This window comes from Ostrea edulis, chromosome 7, assembly GCF_947568905.1.
Source record: "Ostrea edulis chromosome 7, xbOstEdul1.1, whole genome shotgun sequence".
NCBI lineage: Eukaryota > Metazoa > Mollusca > Bivalvia > Ostreida > Ostreidae > Ostrea > Ostrea edulis.
The window spans coordinates 20,293,946-20,315,465 of NC_079170.1; the positions used below are offsets into that span (position 1 = coordinate 20,293,946).

General features: G+C 33.4%; 1 protein-coding gene and 1 long non-coding RNA gene across 2 annotated transcripts in view; both read left to right on the plus strand.

Moving 5' to 3' along the window:
• LOC125655511 (complement C1q-like protein 4) overlaps positions 1 to 21,520 on the plus strand; it is a 215,811-nt gene that overhangs the window by 99,498 nt on the left and 94,793 nt on the right. The gene's annotated exons all lie outside the window — the stretch shown is intronic.
• On the plus strand, positions 13,238 to 16,812 carry LOC130047901 (uncharacterized). Its single transcript, XR_008796716.1, has 3 exons — positions 13,238 to 13,325; positions 16,270 to 16,369; positions 16,617 to 16,812. It is a non-coding gene; the product is annotated as an uncharacterized LOC130047901 (long non-coding RNA).

Consider the following 21,520-nt stretch of genomic DNA (forward strand, 5'->3'; position numbering starts at 1 on the left):
AAGAGTTCACCGCTAACGTAAATTTCATACCAAACTTAATGTATGATGCACCATAAACTTGTCATGGTAGTTTTTTGTAGAGCTTTGAGATAGATTAAAAATATTGATTTTGAAAAGTCTCCACAATCCATGATAACGTAATCATCACATAAATTTATTCTGTCGACAAACCACGCTACATGTATCACGTACCCCATTTATTTATTACACTTCATAGATCCTCATTTATAACACAATGTTTCAGACAAAATGTTTTTCTACTGAGCATCCAATGCTTTTTGCTCCATTAAAAACATTCATTTAACAAAAACAGACAATTTCCAATACAATACAAAGGAATGCAACGACGTAGCAATCGTCGCTATTTAACATCGTGTACTCAGTGATGACGACTACCACAACAGATACAACTTTAAATCAATGGAAAGTAGAGGATACGTATGTTCAATAATATCTTGAAATGTAACACTTTGAAATGTCCTTTGTTTCATACAAGACTTAGTAGAAATTCACACGATGTGCAATGTGTCTGGTAATAAAGTTAAAGGATGAGAGTATCATTGATATTTCTTTATTCAGTAACAGTTCGCGAGGAAGTCAGCCATTACAATGTGTTTGTCATTTATTTGTTTATCTTCAAGAAATTAATAGTACTAAACTACTGCATTTTTAATTTACATGGAATATAGCTTTACGTGTATTTTGGTGAAACTGACAATGTGTAATGCTAGTTTTAAAAATATCATTAGTTCTAAATGTGTAAATAATCACAACAGTGATACAACGGAGAAAACATGAATGCCAGAATATTGTGTGCATTGTTGTCACCAGGATGTCATATTTATGAGGTCGAAAGATTTTTCTGAGAACGGATTTATATGAAAAGATTATTACATGCAAGCTAGTAACTAAGTCGATATAACTAGTTTGTTTACGACTGAAAATAGGCTGCTGCCAATACTGTCACTTATGCTTTATTTATTCTACACTAGAAGCCAAAATTGGCCGAAGTCCTCAAACAATCACCGACTGAGATGGCTGCCTCAGATCATACTAAAATGTGATTTAAGATCTTGATATATAGCGCTACACAGCGAGGTTAAGGCGTCCCGAGTAAAATAACAAGCGATAACAGCACATTCAAATTAAAGTAAAATTCTTCCAAGCAGCGCATATTTTTAGCAAACATCGTTTGTCAATACATAAACAAACATCGTGTCACGTGGGGGAAATCCCTCGCTTAATTATAACGTCGTCACATAAGTGACGTAAAGCTATTTTTATCCGCTAGCCTTTTAGTTGTTTAACACCTCGGCATAGGTGAAAGTTGCACTCAAATCATTTGTAGTTTGGGCTTGATATGTCGACATTGATATGGTAAATTTAAAAAGTGATACGGATCGGTACAATATCCTCTCAAATATAGCAATTTCCATAACCTCAACTCAAATGTTCGGCATTTTTCACATTCGCAGCCAAATCTTATCTAAACGAGGCAAAATATTATACTTTCCGTATCAACATTATAAATCTGCAACTAGATACCTTTAAGAATATGCCTTGATCGAAATAAAATATCGTCATATTTCACCTGTGCCGAGTCAATATGTACAGACGTTGGTTTTCTTTGTTCCAAATGACTATACACATCGGGGGCGATTCCAAGGTCACAAAGTAATATAAAGATTACTTTACGGTTTTTAGTGCACAATATATATAAAAATATGAGACATATTATCAAAGAAAACTTGGGGTAGGTGATCATCTGACAAACAGATATAAACATATACAGCTTGAACACTAGATAACGGTTGTAAATAGCGAGAAAACATGACATATTCCCCGCGATACAACTATAGGCCTGTACGTCGTGACGTAGTTTTCTATTGTGACGTCATATAGTGTGAAGTGCACCAAGGTACATTTTATGATGTTTGTTTTAACTTTACTCGGGACACCTTAACCCTGCTGCGTACCACTGAATATCTCAATAATTTTATCGTAGGCTGCAATATTAGAGTTAGGTGGCATATTTTGTTAAATCAATAACTGCATTTATCTAATTCGGTGAAAGTAACGACCAGTGATCTCATAACTCCTAAAAGCAATACAAAATAGAGAGTTGGACACACCAGAGGTGGGATCAGGTGCCTAGGAGGCGTAAGCATACCCTGTCGACCGGTCACACCTGCCGTGAGCCCTATATCATGATCAGGTAAACAGAGTTATCCGTAGTCAAAATTAATGTGCCAAGAACAGCCTAACAATCGGTATGAAACACGTAAGACAGTATTTGACCTAATGCTAGGTTGTTTTGACGAACTAGATCGTTATAACGACCATATAATTTGCGAAAGGCTGACTTCAATCGAGACTGTTTGTAAGTAGCGATTCACCATCAAAATAAGCAAACCAGAGAATGTTTAGAGATGTAACGACATGGCAGTTTAGGCATTGCTCACTATCTTGAATACATTGTATACATCGTATCTTATGCAGAGAGGAATGTCAATGAAAAGTTTGGATGTATAGGCTGAAGTTAATCGTATATATTGACTAGCGTTTTAACCTGATATTTTATTCTTATTCTTCATCTGATTGTGTCATAATCTTATACTTTCTAGATTTTCGCTGTTGATGTCCAGGTTTAGGAGCCATTTTGCCAATGTGGTTGTTGAGAATTGACAGAGAATATGCATGTATGTAAAACATATACGGTACCAATTGTGACGCACCAAATGCACATTTCGATAAATAATGCCTCTTCAGTGATGCTCAACGAAAATGTTTGAAAACCGAAATAACAATAAACTTGCTAGAGCTATTTTACGAGGAAACAGAGTGCCAAAAAGTGGAGTCAAATTCGTCTAAGGATAAGAGCTATGAATGAGGGAGATAATCCTTAATTTTGAAATGAATTTCTAATTTATATCACAGCAATTAAATATTCCTCCGTATTTTCAAGCTAGTAACGAAGTACTTAGCTACTGCGCTGTAGAAACCCCCAGGGACTAACCGTCCACCAGCAGATGTCTCGACTCAGGGGCCATAATGTTAAACTTATACGGTACCAATTTTGATGCACCAGATGCACATTTCGACAAACAATGTCTCTTCAGTGATGCTCAACCGAAATGTTTGAAATTCGAAATAACAATAAACTTGCTAGACCTATTTTAGGAAAACAGAGTGCAAAAAAGTGGAATCAAATTCGTCTAAGGATATACATCTAAGGATGACCAATGGTAAATAAAAGTTTGTTTGAGTACCTTTTTAACCGGGGTTTTGCTCTCTCTCTCTCTCTCTCTCTCTCTCTCTCTCTCTCTCTCTCTCTCTCTCTCTCAGTCATTGACTCAATGAATAATTTCTGTTATAAATATAGATGGGTTATAGAATGATGCCATATATTATTTGAAGAAGTTACAAGTTTTAGAAATTATTGTGCAAGTCATTGTTTGATTTCTGATTGTGTAATTTTTAATACCTCTGCTGGTGGACTGTTAGTCCCCGAGGGTCTCTACAGCCCAGTAGCTAAGTACTTCGTTACTAGCTTGAAAATACGGATGTATATTTAATTGCTGTTATAAAATTTAGAAAGTCATTTCAAAATTAAGGATTATCTCCCTCATGCATAGCTCTTATCCTTGGACGAATTTGGCTCCACTTGTTTTGCACGCTGTTTTTGGCTATATTTAGATCTAAAACTTCATAGTTATTTCGGATTTCAAACATTTCGGTTGAGCATCACTGAAGAGACATTATTTGTCGAAATGCGCATCTGGTGCATTAAAATTGGTACCGTATAAGTTTTAAATGTTTAGAGAGGGGGATAATTTCACTTATATTGAAATTGCATTGTTCAGGGGTCTCTTTAAAAACAATTGAATTACGAGAAAATAGCAGTTGTGGACAAATCAATGCTATCAAAACTCAGGTATACTGGGCTTCCTCAAGATCTAAAGAATGCCTGTAGGTACTGACTGTTATTGTTATGAAAACACCTCTCTGGGGTAGCTCCAGACCACAGTGTCTGCAGATGTCACTCCACCTGAGATCTATTGTTAAATGTTTGATTGACAGGCAGCTTATAATTTTGGGGGTGTTAACTTAAAATTGGCTCTTTAAAACTACACATATATTCAATATCGATATTTAGGTATTTCATGAATAAAATGAAATAAAAAAGTTTCAAAATAAGGTAGATTGTTTTATACATTTTCAAAAAACGATCAGAGTGCTAACCACATGACAGTCGTATCAGCATACCACGAGCTAGTTTCCCAATGTCAAATGTTCGGGCGACATTATTTTCTTTTCGACCACATGTGAAGAAGGCGCACGCAATGCTTACATTCCACCACTGGTATGACCAGGGTTCCGTGTTTGCCCAACTCTGTATTTTGAATTTCTTATAGGAGTTATGGTAGTGGGGTCACTGCTCGTTATATTCACCTTACTTTATACAATTAAGGCCAACTAAAGGTATTCGAAATTCAAGCCAGGAATGAACCTAAAGATTCGACCTATTTCTTTTATCTGGAATGAAATAAGGTGGCGGATGGCTCATGGGGCTCACGGCGGGTGTGACCGATCAACAGGGGATGCTTACTCCTCCTAGACACCTGATCCCACCTCTGGTGTGTCCAGGGGTCCGTGTTTGCCAACTATCTATTTTGTATTGCTTGTAGGAGTTATGAGATTGATCACTGTTCGTTATCTTCACCTTGCATTAGTTAATATATAACACCATATATACTGTCTGCAATATTGTCTTTGTAAATGATTCACATCCATCCACGCCAACACGAATGTTTCGTTCCAATTTGCAATGTTCCTTAGCTAATATCTTTTATGACCTACCATGCATTTTAAGTCCGGAGAGAAGACGGTCATTCCATGACGCTCACATGACTCTGTGTCATGACGTTCACGTGACTCAGTGTTAACCAGTCCTGGGTATATGCTGTTATCTGGGGTTTCGCATTTCCTGTTGCAGAGATTATAGCAGATCGTATATTTGAATACAACACCTTTTCAAATTTTCACAATATTTTATGGCGTTAGAAACAAACAACTGTAGGTCACTAATCAAAAAAAGAGACACTATAGAATTACCTCATGAAAGTCATCATTTGAAGAGAACGTTTAGTGTGTATTTTTATTTTGGCATTTACATACTTAGAAGGTAAGCATTGTACCATTAATAGTAATATAGAACCAGTTTAACTATCAAGTATCGTATATAAAGGTAACGGTTGTGTCACCTAACTGCACATTGATTGTTAGAATTCGTCGAAGTTGAATGCAAATTTCCAGAATTTCTAGGTGAAGGCGTCGGCCGATGTTACAATTATAGACGTGCACAAATCGGAATCAGGACAGCATTGTGGGGGGATGAGAGTTTGGACGTGTGCTTTACAGACGCCATGGACGAAGATATTTCAATACGGGAATATGTACAAAAGGGCTTCGAATAGTAGGTACTAGTTTCACTTTTATATCATGACCTCAGGTAAACGTGAACTGTCTTAAACGAAGCTTTATTTTAGATACAATAAAGGATTCTACCTTCGTCACCCTAGGGTCTGCATAACATTCTAAAGAAAACAGATGAATATTAAATTTCGAACCGGTTAATAGAGAGTGCGACCATCGGGAAGCCGTTAGTGATTATCAGCCATCCACACATCCAACAACTACAGAGTGTGGGTAGAAAAAGTCAAATCAAAATTTTAAAATGTCATTAAAGACAAAACGCCTTATGACTGAGAGATAATACCAGCCGCAACACAACAGGAGATAGCTGCATCTAAACGTCTAACAAGAAAAACAGCTCGGAGATATATAAAGCGAAAACACCAAGACATGACACTATGACGTTTTACCTTATCTTCACTTTCAGTGATATTTCAATTCGGCATATAACCCAGTGAACTCGAAATAAAAGACACTGCAAAATCCTTTACATCTGTTTAACATTTGGGTGGGGTTTTCTTTTCTTAACATAGCCGTCAATACTAAACCTATGGTTTGTAGAAATAACTTTATATTTTCATAATATTCACCTTTTGATCAAGTGGGAGCTACAGGTATGTAATGTATTTCTCCAACAGAATATCGTAACCATTAGTTTGTATCAGATTCCGATTGAGAGTTGGAAGATTTGTACGTCTGTTTACTTTCTGCTTTTCATTTTACGCTGCGTCTGCTATTACTTTGCTTCTATGCTTTGAGTTTAGTTTAATTTAGCCCATTTGTGATATGTTTCCATGCATTAGTTTAGTTATCCAAGCCAACTTGTGGTGTATTGTCTCTGTTTTTGTTGTATAGTATATTTTCCATCAATAAATGAAATTGTTCTAACTTAATTTCAATATAAATTAATATCAATTAATGTAACTAAGAATATTTATTTTAGACAGCATGAAATTTCTATTCAAAACTTTTTCTAGCCAGATTTCCTTAAAATTTTACTCTCACGTGGAATAGAAGCTTTACAGTTTTAAAATCGTGAAAGGTTACTAACAAACACGTTGATGGTACATGGGTTTCAACAATATACTTTAAAGTCAACATTTCGCAAATTATATGGTTACTATAATGATCTATTTTACCAATAGAAACTATCATTGGGGCAAGTGCTCTCTGACGTGTTTCATGCTAATTGCTAGACTTTTCTTGGTACACTGTTTTGACTTCGGATTACCTCGCTTACCTGATCAAGATATCGACTGGTATCAAGATATATTGCTCTCGGCGGGTGTGACCGGTTAACTGGGGATGCTTACTCCTCCTATGTACCCGATCCCACCTCTGGAATATCCAGAGGTCCGTGTTTTCACAACTCGTTATATTGTATTTCTTATAGGAGTTATGAAATCGATCAGTGTTCGTCGTCTTCTCTATTTTGTATTGCTTATATATCTAAGAGTTATGGTATTGATCAGTGTTCGTTGTCTTCACCTTTCTTAGATACATGGTCTACTTAAGATTGACAGAATGTTTCTGATCAAATCTAATTGTTGTTTCTCGTTATTTTGTAAAATGTTCTATGTCGGTCCAGAAACTCACTGGAGCTAATGTTTTATCATTGTTATGACATGTTGACTTAAGGATTTACTTTCGTGGTAATTATACTGCGATTGAGTCTCCGTACTTTTTAAAGTCGTAAATATTGGAATGCGTGTATTTTATTTTGTATGCACAAGGTAGAATATATGTTTTTGTTTGTTAGCAATGTTAATAAACTAACAAAAACTAATTCAAAACATGACATTTTTTTTTTTTTTTTTACATTTTTTTCAATTTACGACATTCATGATGACGTTAGGATTGTAAACAAACGAGAGCTCGAAGATATGCGCACTGTACGATGTCACATTTACTCTATTATTAAGCAGTCCAGAAACATACACAGACAATTCGTTGGAAGTAAAAGGACAGTTATAGACAAGGATACATCCGATATTCTCACAAGTGAGTGACAGACAAAAAATGAGAGACAAGGAGGCACAGCCACACACATGGTAACACAGTACATGTACAGTACAGTAGATCTACATAGTATCAGAGGAGAGGGGAGAATGGAAAAATGTTAGCAATGTAGTACCCGAATAAGAGGCTGCTGATATAGTATTGAATGAATTTTTAAGTTTTTCAATATATAACAAATTGTTTATGAAAATAAAATCTACAAACTAAGTAGATTTGTACCTAAATTGATCTGCGATCTTCCCGATCCCGCACAGTCGGTCATGAGCGAATTTCGCTTCTAACATTCAATGCATCATTATCGAAGCATCATTTGGATTAAAAAATGTAATATATATCATTGTTTTTAAAAATTGCCAACGTATACAGCGAATTTAATTCATTAAAAAGAATTCAATGGGAAAAGGCAGTTTCTCCCATGTAGAGAATCATGGTGCATGAGCATACATTTCACAAACAGTCATATATGCCTAATCAAATTCATAAATAACATTTTGCATAAGAAATTCTTTTAGAGTAACAATTTGTTGAGCAAGGCATTAAAAATAAACCCTGGTTAGACAAAAATTGGAGTTAGTTGAAGTTGTATTAGCAGTATGGTGGTATAGTCCTTGAAACGTTCTTCTTTCCCACTTGAACGGTGAGCGAACGGTGAACGCACGGTGAGCGAACGATGAACGAACACAGAGTGAGCGGTGAACGCAATTTGGTGAACAGTGAGCGAACGCAGAGCGCAAAGTGAATGGTGAACGAACGCTGAGCGCATGCTGAACACAAAATGATCTATTTATTCGGAATGTTTTGGATTTTTCCCTGGGATTTTACTTATTTTATAATCAAGTAATAAAATACATGTACATGTATATCTCATCAATTAATAAAAAAAAATTAAATAACCCGGAATCATGATATAGCATATTTTACAGTTTTGGATATATTCAAAGTAATATGTTTTTGTACAAGTACCGAGTATATATATGTATATATTTCATGAAATAATCGCAAATTGTACATTAATACACGCAACAGTCATAGACAAACAAAAACAAATTTCGTATGTACAATGTGTATACCATCACATGTAGAGATACATTTAATGCATGGGTATAATATATAAACAATGTATGTTTAAAGGAAAACACTATAGTCTACATGTGTAGTGACAACCATAATTAACAGGTGTTCATGTATGGGTTCAAACTTTACGAGCTCGATCGTTTGGAATACCTGTAATTAACAAACACCCCCGAGAGGAGTCAAAATAGACGCAGTAAACAAACAATGCGGACGGTATAACCTGTGTCAACACCTCAACACTCCTAACAATACTAAATATTCCTACTTACATTTTGTGTCATTCATTTGTCACAGCTACATCGACCCGAGGACATAATCAATACAAAACTTTCTATTTTATTATTGATGTGGCCATAGATTGCAGTCAGATCGTGCAATATTTGTATATATTTGATGTAGATAAAACTGTTTATTATACTGCACTACCCGTAGAATGTTTAAAGGCTAATGAAGAAAGGTACCAAATAAACAATTGCATCTTTGCATTAAGGACAAATGTTACAACAGTTTCAAATTTGGCAAGAGTAGTAATGACAAAGTCTTTCATCAATATAGGCATAAAAATAGCTAGATCAGTTTGACATTCTGACACGTACATACGGTACAATCTACATTATGTAGCATCGTTTGTTTGTTTTTATTTTTCAAAGTAGGGAGGGTGACTTGTTTAAAACTCTTGTCAAACTATGCAAAATAATCATAATAATTTGTGCCCAAACTTGTAAATGCTAAATCGTGAACACAGGGAAAGGGGTTTTTATTACCTGAAACTGTCTTATTTTTTGTACTTGGGTTAAATTCATAATGACAAACTCTTATATTCGTCTCTCGTTTAGTATTGTTTCTAACAAAAGCTCAAATGAACCATTCGGCATTCACAGTGGATAATCCTGACATTTTGTACTTCCACTCTTACGCACACGTTCAATTTTCATTTTCGCCTTGCTATCAAGATTGGTCCTTTCACTTTGGTGTTCCGAATGACAATGGAAAAAACCTGAACGATGAACGAACGCTTGGCTGAACAAAGCAGTCCCAGAAAGCAGTCCCAGGGACTGCTGGAACCACTGGGACTGTTTAATTGTCATAAAATAAAAGAAACTCAAGATTATTCTGTCCTTAATATTTGTTTAATGGTGTATTTCTTGTCAAAATTGGTGATTTTCATAAATAATTTTGTTTCAGTAACGGAGAAACTTTGAGGGGCCGAAATTCGTTAAAGTCCGCACTAACATACTCTTTATATGTTTTAAATGTCTTTCTGATAAAGATGCATCAGTTAAAATGGTTTATCTAAAAAGTTTGATACTTCTGAAAAAAATTAAACCAGGAGAGAACTTCATTTTAAAAAGCCTATCATATTTTTCATTATCGTATTATCCGTCGCGGTGCTGCGATAACTTGAGCAATGTTTCATTAAACACATATCTATTGGATATAGCGAATTAAGGGTCGTTTTTGAAAGTGGAATAAATAGGGGGGGGGGGCAAACACAAAGAAGGTTTTCCTAATATTTATCTGAAAATTCTTAGTTAGAAAGAAAGGCTGTTGTCCAAACCCCATCATTGTTAGGAGGTGTATCCTTTAGCACATTCAGTACATGAATTCATTCCATCTGTTCAACCTTGCATTACCACTACGATTCACCGCCATCATAAAAAGTTACCAGGTAATAAATCGATCTTTAGGTGTAGAAATGTGGTAATAACGTTACCAGAATGTCACATATCAAGAGAAGTGGGAAAAGGAAGGAGTACCTCTCTCTCGTTGCTAGATGTACGTGTTTGGGGATTTATGATGATCAAGATATCATTCCGTAAGCAGTCGGTTGTTAGAATGGCTCAAAACATGTCACTAAGTAAATATTCGTATAGGGTAGAGGAAATAAGCGGCACTGCGAATATTTTGGTGCTGTCCTCCGCTACCAAACATCAGAAAATTAACTTGATAACTCGTTCGGCTGGTTCTAAGGTATTCACTTGCAACACTCTGAAAAATATTCTTCAGGCAAATATTAATGAATCGTTTTAGCCAGAAATAATTGGCATATAGTGACGCATAATTTTGCTAACTTTTGTCGTAGTTGCAATTTATTTACAATACATTCATGCGCTATAATTGTATCAGTATTCCTATTGGTGCGCATAACCAATTGAATACAAATTAGTTTTTTAAGTATGTGAAAATGAGAAGTGAGCGTTTTGTATTGTACAGTTGGTAATATATTATATTTTTAGTTCAAACTCTACATGCCTGAGTTAAAAATACTACGGACGAATTAATGGATTTTACTGAATACTAATAAAGTATGCATGTCTTACTAACCTTTGTACTAGATGCAGTTAGAAACCCCGACAAAATCCCCACTCTAACCTTTATACCTTTACGGTTAGATAGGACAGTCTTGGGTAGATCATATCGATTCACTCGATGTAACAATTTTTTCCCCCACTTATGATACTCGATAAATGGTGGAGATTTATATTCATCTTTTAAGTAGCAGTCCACGTAAGAATCACGCAGAATGAAAAATAAGTGGCACAGCTATAAATTTAAAATCTCTTGAAAAATGACTAATTTTGAAGAAAATCATGTTTTGTACTTGATCCAATAAAAAAAATTCTCCTTGAATCCTTCTTTAGATTTTTAATCGGCTGAAAGGGTATTCGGTTTCAAAAATATTTTCCCATTGTTTTCTTTATAAAGAGCACTAGTGAAAATGATCATAACAATTAATTATCGGACACTCTGTCATTAAAGATTAATATATACATAAAGTCAATAATATGGACAGTAAAAGAAATAACAAACATCATTTGGAAACATGTTTACAAATTAGTTTTAAATTTTTAAAAACTACGTACGATCTAGCAGATTGACGATTTTATCATCTCCCTTTGCTAACTCTTTAGTGTTAAAGATACGATTGTTTGGGGAAATATGACAGCATGTCATACAAGTTGGCGGTTTGAAGACAGACGATGCCGTTTTGTAACATTTCTTTATGGACAAATACTCCATGTGAAGATATTTCAAAAGCAGTTTATATGAATGACTATAAGAAATCGGTAGCTAGATATTTGTGCTCCTTAAACAAATTACATTGCGGGGAATCCATGACACAAGACCCGCCTGCGCCTGTGTGTATTTTCACAATCACACGTTGAAAATTTTCGGGGTTGTTTCATATCATCAGGGTTCTTTGGAGTGGATGTGGAATACTACATGTGTTTTCCCAGATCACTCGGTCAGTTGTATTGGATATACGAACCGGATATGGGCACATATCATAACATTCGGGATGAGCAGCATGCTTATGGAAAAATGCTATGGCCAGTACGGGTGGCGGTGCAGGTAAGTTTATATGAATAAATCATAAATGTGTATTGGTTACTTAAACTAATTTCACCATACTTTATTTCAAGAATTCTTTTGCTTTGAACCATAAATAATATGTCGACCAATGAATAAATAGTATCAGTGTGTGTGTGTGTGTGTGTGTGTGTGTGTGTGTGTGTGTGTGTGGGGGGGGGGGGTGAAAACTATATGTAAAAACATTATACTTTAAAATGTAGGCCATTTTAGAAACACTTCTGTTTTACCTCTGCCAACCAGTGGTTGAAAGTAACTTTTTATTTCATAGGCTAAAATCAAAACACATCCGCTAAAATGAAACTAATGAATCATTGCTCTTTTTTCATGTTAATTCAATGAATGATTCAACAACCCCACCCCATGATTACTGAACCTGGTGGGTCAACAGTTACACATTGTTTAGACAAGTCAATGACATATGCCATATGGTGTTATGTTGGGATATCTTGATCCCCACAACTCTAATCTAACACATGTACTGCAGGTTCAAATTTCATAACACATCAGGGTTATTACTAGGGATTTTTAAAGATAAGCCCCAGACTCATGGTTTATGAGCAGCTTCAATCCCTTGAAAATTCACAAGTCCCATGAATTTTCAAGAGACCTTTTTGTATCTGATTTTTGAGAAAAGTGCAAATGTTGATTCCACATAGTTGTTAATCATGATTTCATCACAGTGGGAATTCAAAATTAATAATTTTTGATTTTCTTAGCCATGAAATAATAATTAAAATAGGAAACACTATTTGTGACACCTGATTCCATATCAAAATTCTTTTAATTTTCTTATAACCAGTATAGATGCATTTTTTAAAATCCAGTCATAACCCACATAGTTGAAAATACATATTAAAAGTGCTCTTCATTAGCTAATTTTTATCACATCAAATACGAAGACCTCAAGGATATATTTTAGTTAATTTTGCATAAGATGAACAATTTCAAACATAATTTTTAATCAAATGAATATTTCTTATCAGCAAAAATGTATCAGATGTAATGATTTAGCACGGGTCTTTTAACCAAAAGTCTGTATAGCTTACCTGATCACCATTTTTCTGTAATCATAATGTCTGTTATACTTGTTGTCTACACAATTTGGTAACTTGTGAACTTGATTGAAAATTAAATTATTGACACCTCTGCAGGTATCGAGATCATTGCCATCACCACAAATTGATAGTTGCTAGTTCAGCTTCATTGAATGAAATATATTTACTTAAATTTCAGTATACAAGGAATCTATTCACTGAAATTCCAAGAAGATTCCATGACTTGCTTGTCATACAACAAACAACAGATTATGGACATGATTCCTAGAATTAGAACTCGAATGGGTCAGACTTGAATACATGCAAAATCATGTAACAATATTAAAGGTATACATCATGATATCTGCTTTGCATGTATGAACATGAAAAACCGTTGTCATTGTAAAGATACGCATGCATATATTTACATGTAATTTATGCATTGTTCAGGTTGTTATATTGTCCTGTATATGTGAGTTTGAATATTAATTAAGTTTGCACCCGTCAGTCACATCAATTGCTTGGTTGACAACAAACTTGGCATACTGATAAACAACAGAGTAGATTATCCTATTTACCTCATCTGAGTTGAACATTTTAGTGAGCTTTTGTCTGTCCGTCCATCTGTTTGTAGACTTTTCAAAATTTAATCTTTTCTACAACCACTGAGCCATTGTCAGTCAATCTAGCAAAAATCATCCCTGAGAAAAGGGGATTCAAGCTTGTTCAAATTAAATGAAGGGTCATGCTCCCTTCAAAGGGGAAATAATCAAGAAATATGAAATCATTCGAATTTGTGGATTATCTAGATTTTTAGTTGGGATCTAATATACTGAATATGGTTTCTGTAGATTGAATCATTTTATAAATTGTGTATTTCATTGTGATTTGAAAGTTGAGGGATAAAGGTACCCCACACTTTGTATAAATTGAATCCCCATGAAAGCTAATGTCCACAGTAATCAACAAAAGGCATAGATAGTGGGAGGCAGACCTGGGGTCAATGACTTTAAAATGGAATACATTAAATTACAATTACATTGGAATTTTCACCATTACAATTACCATTATTTTCATTCATATAAGTAATTAATTAAATTACAATTACTTTGCTAAAGTAACAAATTACATTACACATTACAAAAAAAAAAAAAAAAAAAAAATACAAAGAACATTTATGAACACAATTTATTTGAAGTTAACTTTTACATCAGATTGTGAATAAGTATATTTGTTATTTTACACATTATAGCTGCATTTTTTCAAAAGTATTGTCATTCAGAGAGCAACGCTCTGGTCTGAAAACTTTGCCTGCAATACTTGTATTTACATGACTAAGTAACATGTTATTTATGTCCCTGATCTCATATCTGATTTCATATCACATAGATATATGTTTTTGGCTATATTTAGATCTAAAACTTCATAGTTATTTCGGATTTCAAACATTTCGGTAGAGCATCACTGAAGAGACATTATTTGTCGAAATGCGCATCTGGTGCATCAAAATTGGTACCGTATAAGTTTTACATTATGACCCCTGGGTCGAGGCCTCTGCTGGTGGACTGTTAGTCCCCGAGGGTCTCTACAGCCCAGTAGCTAAGTACTTCGTTACTAGCTTGAAAATACGGATGTATATTTAATTGCTGTTACAAAATTTAGAAATTCATTTCAAAATTAAGGAGTATCTCCCTCATGCATAGCTCTTATCCTTGGACGAATTTGGCTCCACTTGTTTGGCACGCTGTTTTTGGCTATATTTAGATCTAAAACTTCATAATTATTTCGGATTTCAAACATTTCGGTTGAGCATCACTGAAGAGACATTATTTGTCGAAATGCGCATCTGGTGCATCAAAATTGGTACCGTATAAATTTACATAGATGAAATTTAAAATATTTACCTAAAGTCCTTCAATTGATTTCATAACTTTTTATTAAAAATTTCCATTAAAAAATCAATTGAATTATTCATAAATGACTATTGAATGAACACATCAAAAAAAGAAATATGTCTTTATTTTAAAGAATGTATTTTTAATGTATCATGTTTTAAAAATTATTAATCACTTTCATTCAAAAGAAAAACATATTATTTCATGAAATAAGAAATGATATGTAATTCAAATGTAATTGAAAAGTAATGGTCATTACTGGCATTTTTATGAAAGTAATGCATTACATTACAATTACTTGTAATTCAAAAATGGGTGCATTACACATTACACCCCATTTCTTTAAAAATGTAATGATGACAATGCATTACACATTACCATTACCCCAGGTCTGGTGGGAGGTTTTTCTTTTTTTAAAATCTTCTCAAAAACACTGGGCCAGAAAAGTTAAAATTTACATGTAAGCTTCCTTAACATAGTGTAGATTCAATTACCATAGGAGATCAAAGTATACGGGAATTTTATTTTAATAAATCTTCATCAAAGACAGGTACTACTAGTAGTCGGGTTAAACTCATAGATATTGCACAATTTAAGTGTGTTCAAATTGTGGTCCTAGAAAGTAGGCTATGGCACAATAATTGATCTAAGTTTTATTTGGGTATATGTATGGAACATCTTTAAAAATATTCATCTCAATAACAGATGACCATGATTAGGCTAGCCATATCAATATGCATGCATGAACAGGTTTTCAAATTTCTGTATGTTCAATTCTGGGCCCTAGGGGTAGGGGTGAAACACAATTTGAGATTTATATTAGGCTATTCAGAAAAGTGATTGAAACAAATGTTTAAGACAGTGTAAGTGTCACAGAGCCACTTTAAATCACATCATAATACCAACATTCCTAAGTTCATTTGAAGTTTTTTCCTTCAGTAAAATGAACCCTTGATTTATTGTTACTCAATCAATCATAATTTACATTTATAGGACATATATGTTTGAAAGAAGATCTTTAAAAAAATGTTTTCTCAATAACAGCAAGATCATGTTAGTCATATTGGTTTTGAGGCATCCCCATATGTGAATTCAAGTAGGCTATATCGCAACTTTTTGGGCTAGATTTGGGTCGCAATATAGGGTTAAAAATGTTCATGGGAATAAAGAAAGGAAACAAATCTTTTAAAAATCACTACAGCAGGGTCAAGATGACTCGGGTGAGCAATGCAACCCATGAGCCTCTTGATGGTATTTGAGGCCAACAAATCAAAGATCGAATCAATCATGATATTAGAAATATTGTTCAATGTCTTTAGACCCCTTTGTTTCACAACAAATGATGAGTTGTAATCAATTTCGAAATATGTTATATATTTTCTTCTTCTTCAAAATAGGTGTTGTACTTCAGGAAAAGGGGAAGCATATTTGTTGGAAGATGGATAAAGAAATATTGGAGCATGCACTAGACTTCTTTAAATCCTGCTTTGTTATCAGGTACACAATAAATTATCAACAATGCCAAATTATGTCTTCATCCAATGGATATGATTAAGATTCATTGAAATAACTCAAACTGCACTCTGAAAAAATATATCCCATGATTACCCAATGTAAAATAAATTTTTAATAGCAACTGACATACATTTATGGAAAATATCTGTTCAATGAATAGGCATTTTTGACATTGTGCAATGTTTAAAAAAAACCCCAGATGTCTCTGATCCAAGAAAACTATTTTCAGGTAACATCATTGAGTACAAAAGAAATGCACCTTCACAGTAGACAACTTATAACCTTTCGACAAGAAATTGGGACTGCCTGCCATTCAACCATTGTACATATATGAATTTACCAGTCCTGTTGTGAAGAAACTTATTTCATCCTCTTTCAAGGGCCATGTTATTTAGGATTTTAACTACTTGTCCTGCATCACAAGCTTAAAATGACTTCACAATCTGGCTGCAGGTGGAACTGTATGATTTGAAATCCTCATAGGAATTCTGAGAAGCATGGAGGCATATAAACCAGATAATGACAAGATTTCATAGTTCGAGGAGTATCATGAAAATTTACTTGCAGCAAAATTGCACATAAAGAGAGACTCACTCAAGCATGAACGTAGAATAATTACAAAGATACAGAATATATATATATATATATATATATATATATATATATATATATATATACATGTATATATATATATATATATATATATATATATATAAGATAAGATAAGATAAGATAAGATAAGATATTCTTTATTTCCTCCAAATTAATGGAGAGTATATCATAATCAAATTATAAACTTATTTGAACAGAACAGAAAAAAAACCATATTTATAGTATGTACATATTTGAAACTAATGATTATAATCTACAGATTACGGCAGTCTATGACAAAAAAACCTCTATTTTTATACAATGTATTTGCAACAGTTAGCATGATTTGCTTCCATTTTGCATAAGAAATATTTTCAAAGCTTGTACCTTGAACACAACCGATTAAAGATAAAAATTGCCATTCATGATCTTGATATTCAAACAAAGCATACTCTTCTACACTGAGTATTTGTAGAATATTTTCAAGCATAGTTTCTCTGTCTTCCAAGAGGTTAAAACAACTTAGCATAAGATGCATATTAAGATTATGCGTATTCCTATTACATAATGGACACAATTTACAAACAATTTTCATTGAAGACACTTGTACTAAAAAGTTAATCAACAATCTTTTGGACGGGTCGTCCTTAACAATTTGCCATAATCTATTAGGCCTCAGCTTTGTGTGTATTTTCCTGAAAAAGTACATATCAGTGTCCACAGAAAGAGAAGCAAGCCATTGCCTTTCTTCTGTTGCCCATATTGCTTTAATAACAAGTTTGGAAAAATCACATTTGTTAAAAACTGTGGTACTGTTGTTTTTGAATAAGTCAATAACTTGATATTTTTCTGCTGTTTGTAACATAATTTTGGTTGAAAAATATTTTTCAGATATCTGAGCATCGACTAGATATTTATAAACTTTATAATATACAGACGTTTTGTCTGATCTGTGAAGTCTGCCTAGAAACAATAGGCGACACTTGTCTATATAACCCTGTATGGTCCACAGTCCAATATTTGAGATGCTGGAAAGTGATGGGGAAAATTTAGAAAATCCTTGAATGATTCTTGTATATGTATGGAATATATATATATATATATATATATATATATATATATATATATATAGAGAGAGAGAGAGAGAGAGAGAGAGAGTTGTATGGTGATATAATTAAACTCATTGTCTTCAATGGGTATGGCATGTTGGTAGAGAATCATGATTCATATGGTGATATTTTTCAATTATATACTCGAGTCAGTGCAATGGCATTGTACAAATAAATATTTTAAGTGTTGCTAGGGAAAGTGGTTGCTATGGTGATATGTGTAAACATATTGTCTTCCATGGGTCCGACATGTCAGTAAATAATTACATGTTAATATATCTGTATTATATTCTCATTTGAAGGCAATTGGAATTGTACAGTTTGAAATGTTTGCTTGTTACTAGGGAAATTGGTTGCTATGGTGATATAGTTAAACCTGATGTCTTCATTGGATTCAACATATCACTAGAAAATCATATATTGGTATATTTGCATTAGGTTCTCATTCCAGTGCAATTTAAACATACTTTAAATTTTATGTGCGTTGCTACGGTGATATGGTTAAATTCTGATTTCTCCAATTGGTCTGAAATGTCAATAAGCTAAAGTGAACCCATATGATTGGTATTTATTTTCAGTTATAGAATCATTTTAATGCATATATTGCAGATATTCTTGCTTTATTGTGTTGGAAATGGGCCTGAAAGAGTTGCCTAGCAACCGTTACTATGTGCATTTCCGACTCTTTTGATTTTTATTTTGAGTACTCTTAGTATTGATTGTTTAGAAAATATGTATCAAAATTTGGCACTTTTCGGATAACTAAAGTAATATGTATTTAAAATACCTTACAATTGTCGAATTTACAGAAAATTGATAAATATTAAAACAATGTCTATTCCAAAGCCCTCTACAGATATCATATACCATATAGTATTTCATTAGTATTGTACATCTTTATATTGAAGTAGCCTTTACATCGCCTAAATAAATTATCATTATGTTTGAAAAATTATTATTTTAATTTTTATACAAATTTTAAGAAGTATGTATTTCTGCACTTTACAAAACCCAATACAGTGGTTGCTATGGAAACACAAATGCTTTAATTTCCATAGCAACCATTGATGCACAATGTTTTTACTCTGCATGTCTTCATATATCATTATTATGAAGATTTATGGAAAGTTTCATAAAAATCCAAGATTATCAGTATGCCACCTTCTGCATGATTCTTACGTGGACTGCTACTGAAATCATTTCCTTGTTAAATGCAATTATATTGTAAGTTGTATCAGTATTCTTATGATATGATCATCGTTTACCGTAAATGTATTGATGTATTTATATTTTATGTATATGTATGCTTATTGTCTTGTGTGAATGTTTATGAGTGTGTTTTTGTATTTTCTATAATTTTTTTGCTTCTATTTTTGAAATACTAAATTGTCAGAGAGCAACTCAGTTTTGTCTTGTGTTGAAATAAAAGAAACGAAACTTCTTTCCGGAAGAACTCTAAAATTTTAAAATTCCGAAATCCCTTATTGATCAGTCACATCGTTGGTAAGCGGACTGTAAACACACCGCTATTCGCATTTTTACCTCGGACGCTGAGACGTGAAACTCGCCGATGTTTTGTGTAATAAAATTGATTAGAAAATCCAGCGGCGTTTCAGCGTAATTAAGCTCAACATATTCAGCTGATCATTTGAGGTAACTATATAGATAAAAATATTGATAAAAGCAACGGTGTTTGAATCAGCCCCCATTCCAAAGTGCCCATGAGCTAAAACGTCAATAATTATTTTTTAGTTTTTCTAATACGGTACTTGCTGAACTCTTTTTCATAGAATAGTAAGCATCAATATCCTATCACACTTCCAGATGAGTCTTGGTTTGCTTACATCAACATCAGTGGCGAGAATATGATGAAGATTTACGTAAAATAATGCACACGTGACAATTTTTTTAAACAAAAGATTATATATATTTTGGAATATAAACAGTACGTCTTATTGAATTCTGATTTTATTTTTACTTCTTCTTAAACTAAAAGTATATGGTCTCTCAAAAGCAGCACGAGAAATGTTAAGTAGCTATCTCTCATGTAGAAAACAGTGTGTTAAAGTAGGGGAGCACACCAGCATCATGTCAAATATAATCAAAGGTGTGCCACAAGGGTCTATCCTCGGCCCCTTACTCTTTAACATCTTTATCAATGACCTCTTTCACTTTGTAAATAAATGTAATCTCTACATCTATGCAGATGACAATACTTTATCAAAATCAGATAAATCTTTAAATCATGTAATAGCAGCACTTCAAGATGACAGTAGATCTCTGATTAAATGGTTTAAATCAAACAAAATGCAGGCAAATCCAGAAAAATTCCAAGCTATCTCTGTTGGAAACAAAACACACAATGAAAACATAGTTTTTGATTTAGATGGGATAAAAATTTCATGTGATGAAGAAATAAAATTGTTGGGTATTACAATTGATTTTAAACTTTCTTTCAACACACATATTACCAATATTTGTAAAAAGGCAGCAAGGCAATTAAATGTTCTTAAACGAATAAGCAAACATCTTAGCAAATTAGGTAAATTAACCATATATCATTCATTTATTATGTCAACTTTTAGTCATTGCCCGTTGACATGGCACTTCTGCACTGAACAAAACACCCGCAAAATTGAAAAGATTCAGGAAAGAGCTCTGAAGTTTATCTATGGTGACTATAAAAGTACTTACGAAAACCTATTAAAACAATCTAAATTGCCTTCACTAAAAACCAGAAGAATGCGAACAATAGCTTTAGAAACTTTTAAAATTATCAACAAACTGTCCCCACTTTTTTTACAAGATCTAGTTGTTATAAAAAACCATTCATACAATTTTAGATATACAAATACAGCGGAAGGACCAAGACCTAAAACAACCAGGTACGGGATTAAATCTTTCAAATATGAGGCAACAAAACTCTGGAACTCTTTGCCAAACGAAGCAAGAAATATTACATCATATAATCTATTCTCAAATTATATTCAAAATTGGTGTGGGGAATTAAATTGTAAATGCAGCTCATGCAAATTCCAGCCTCTCCTGCCTAAATCTTAAAGTTTTGATCTAACTTCTAACTATGCTTCTAAGCTTACATGTACAAATTTAACTGTTTTATTTTTACTCTGCTCTGTCTCTTAGGTATGCATATTTATTTATTCTATGTATATATCCATATTTTTTATGTTTGTGTTGCAATCTGTTTTCAGTGCTGCATGCACATCTTAATATAGCTAGTCCCTGTGTATATATATGCATGACTTGTGATGTCTGTATACATGTATGCGTCCTGTTTTATTTCAAATTTCTGTTTTTATGTCTATGCATGCAATTAGATATCATTAGTGCTTTGTGGTTTTTTTTTAATGCTATATAGTCGGTTAAAGAGCTCTTAACTCATGTTTATTGTTTACCTGTATATAGTTTCCGA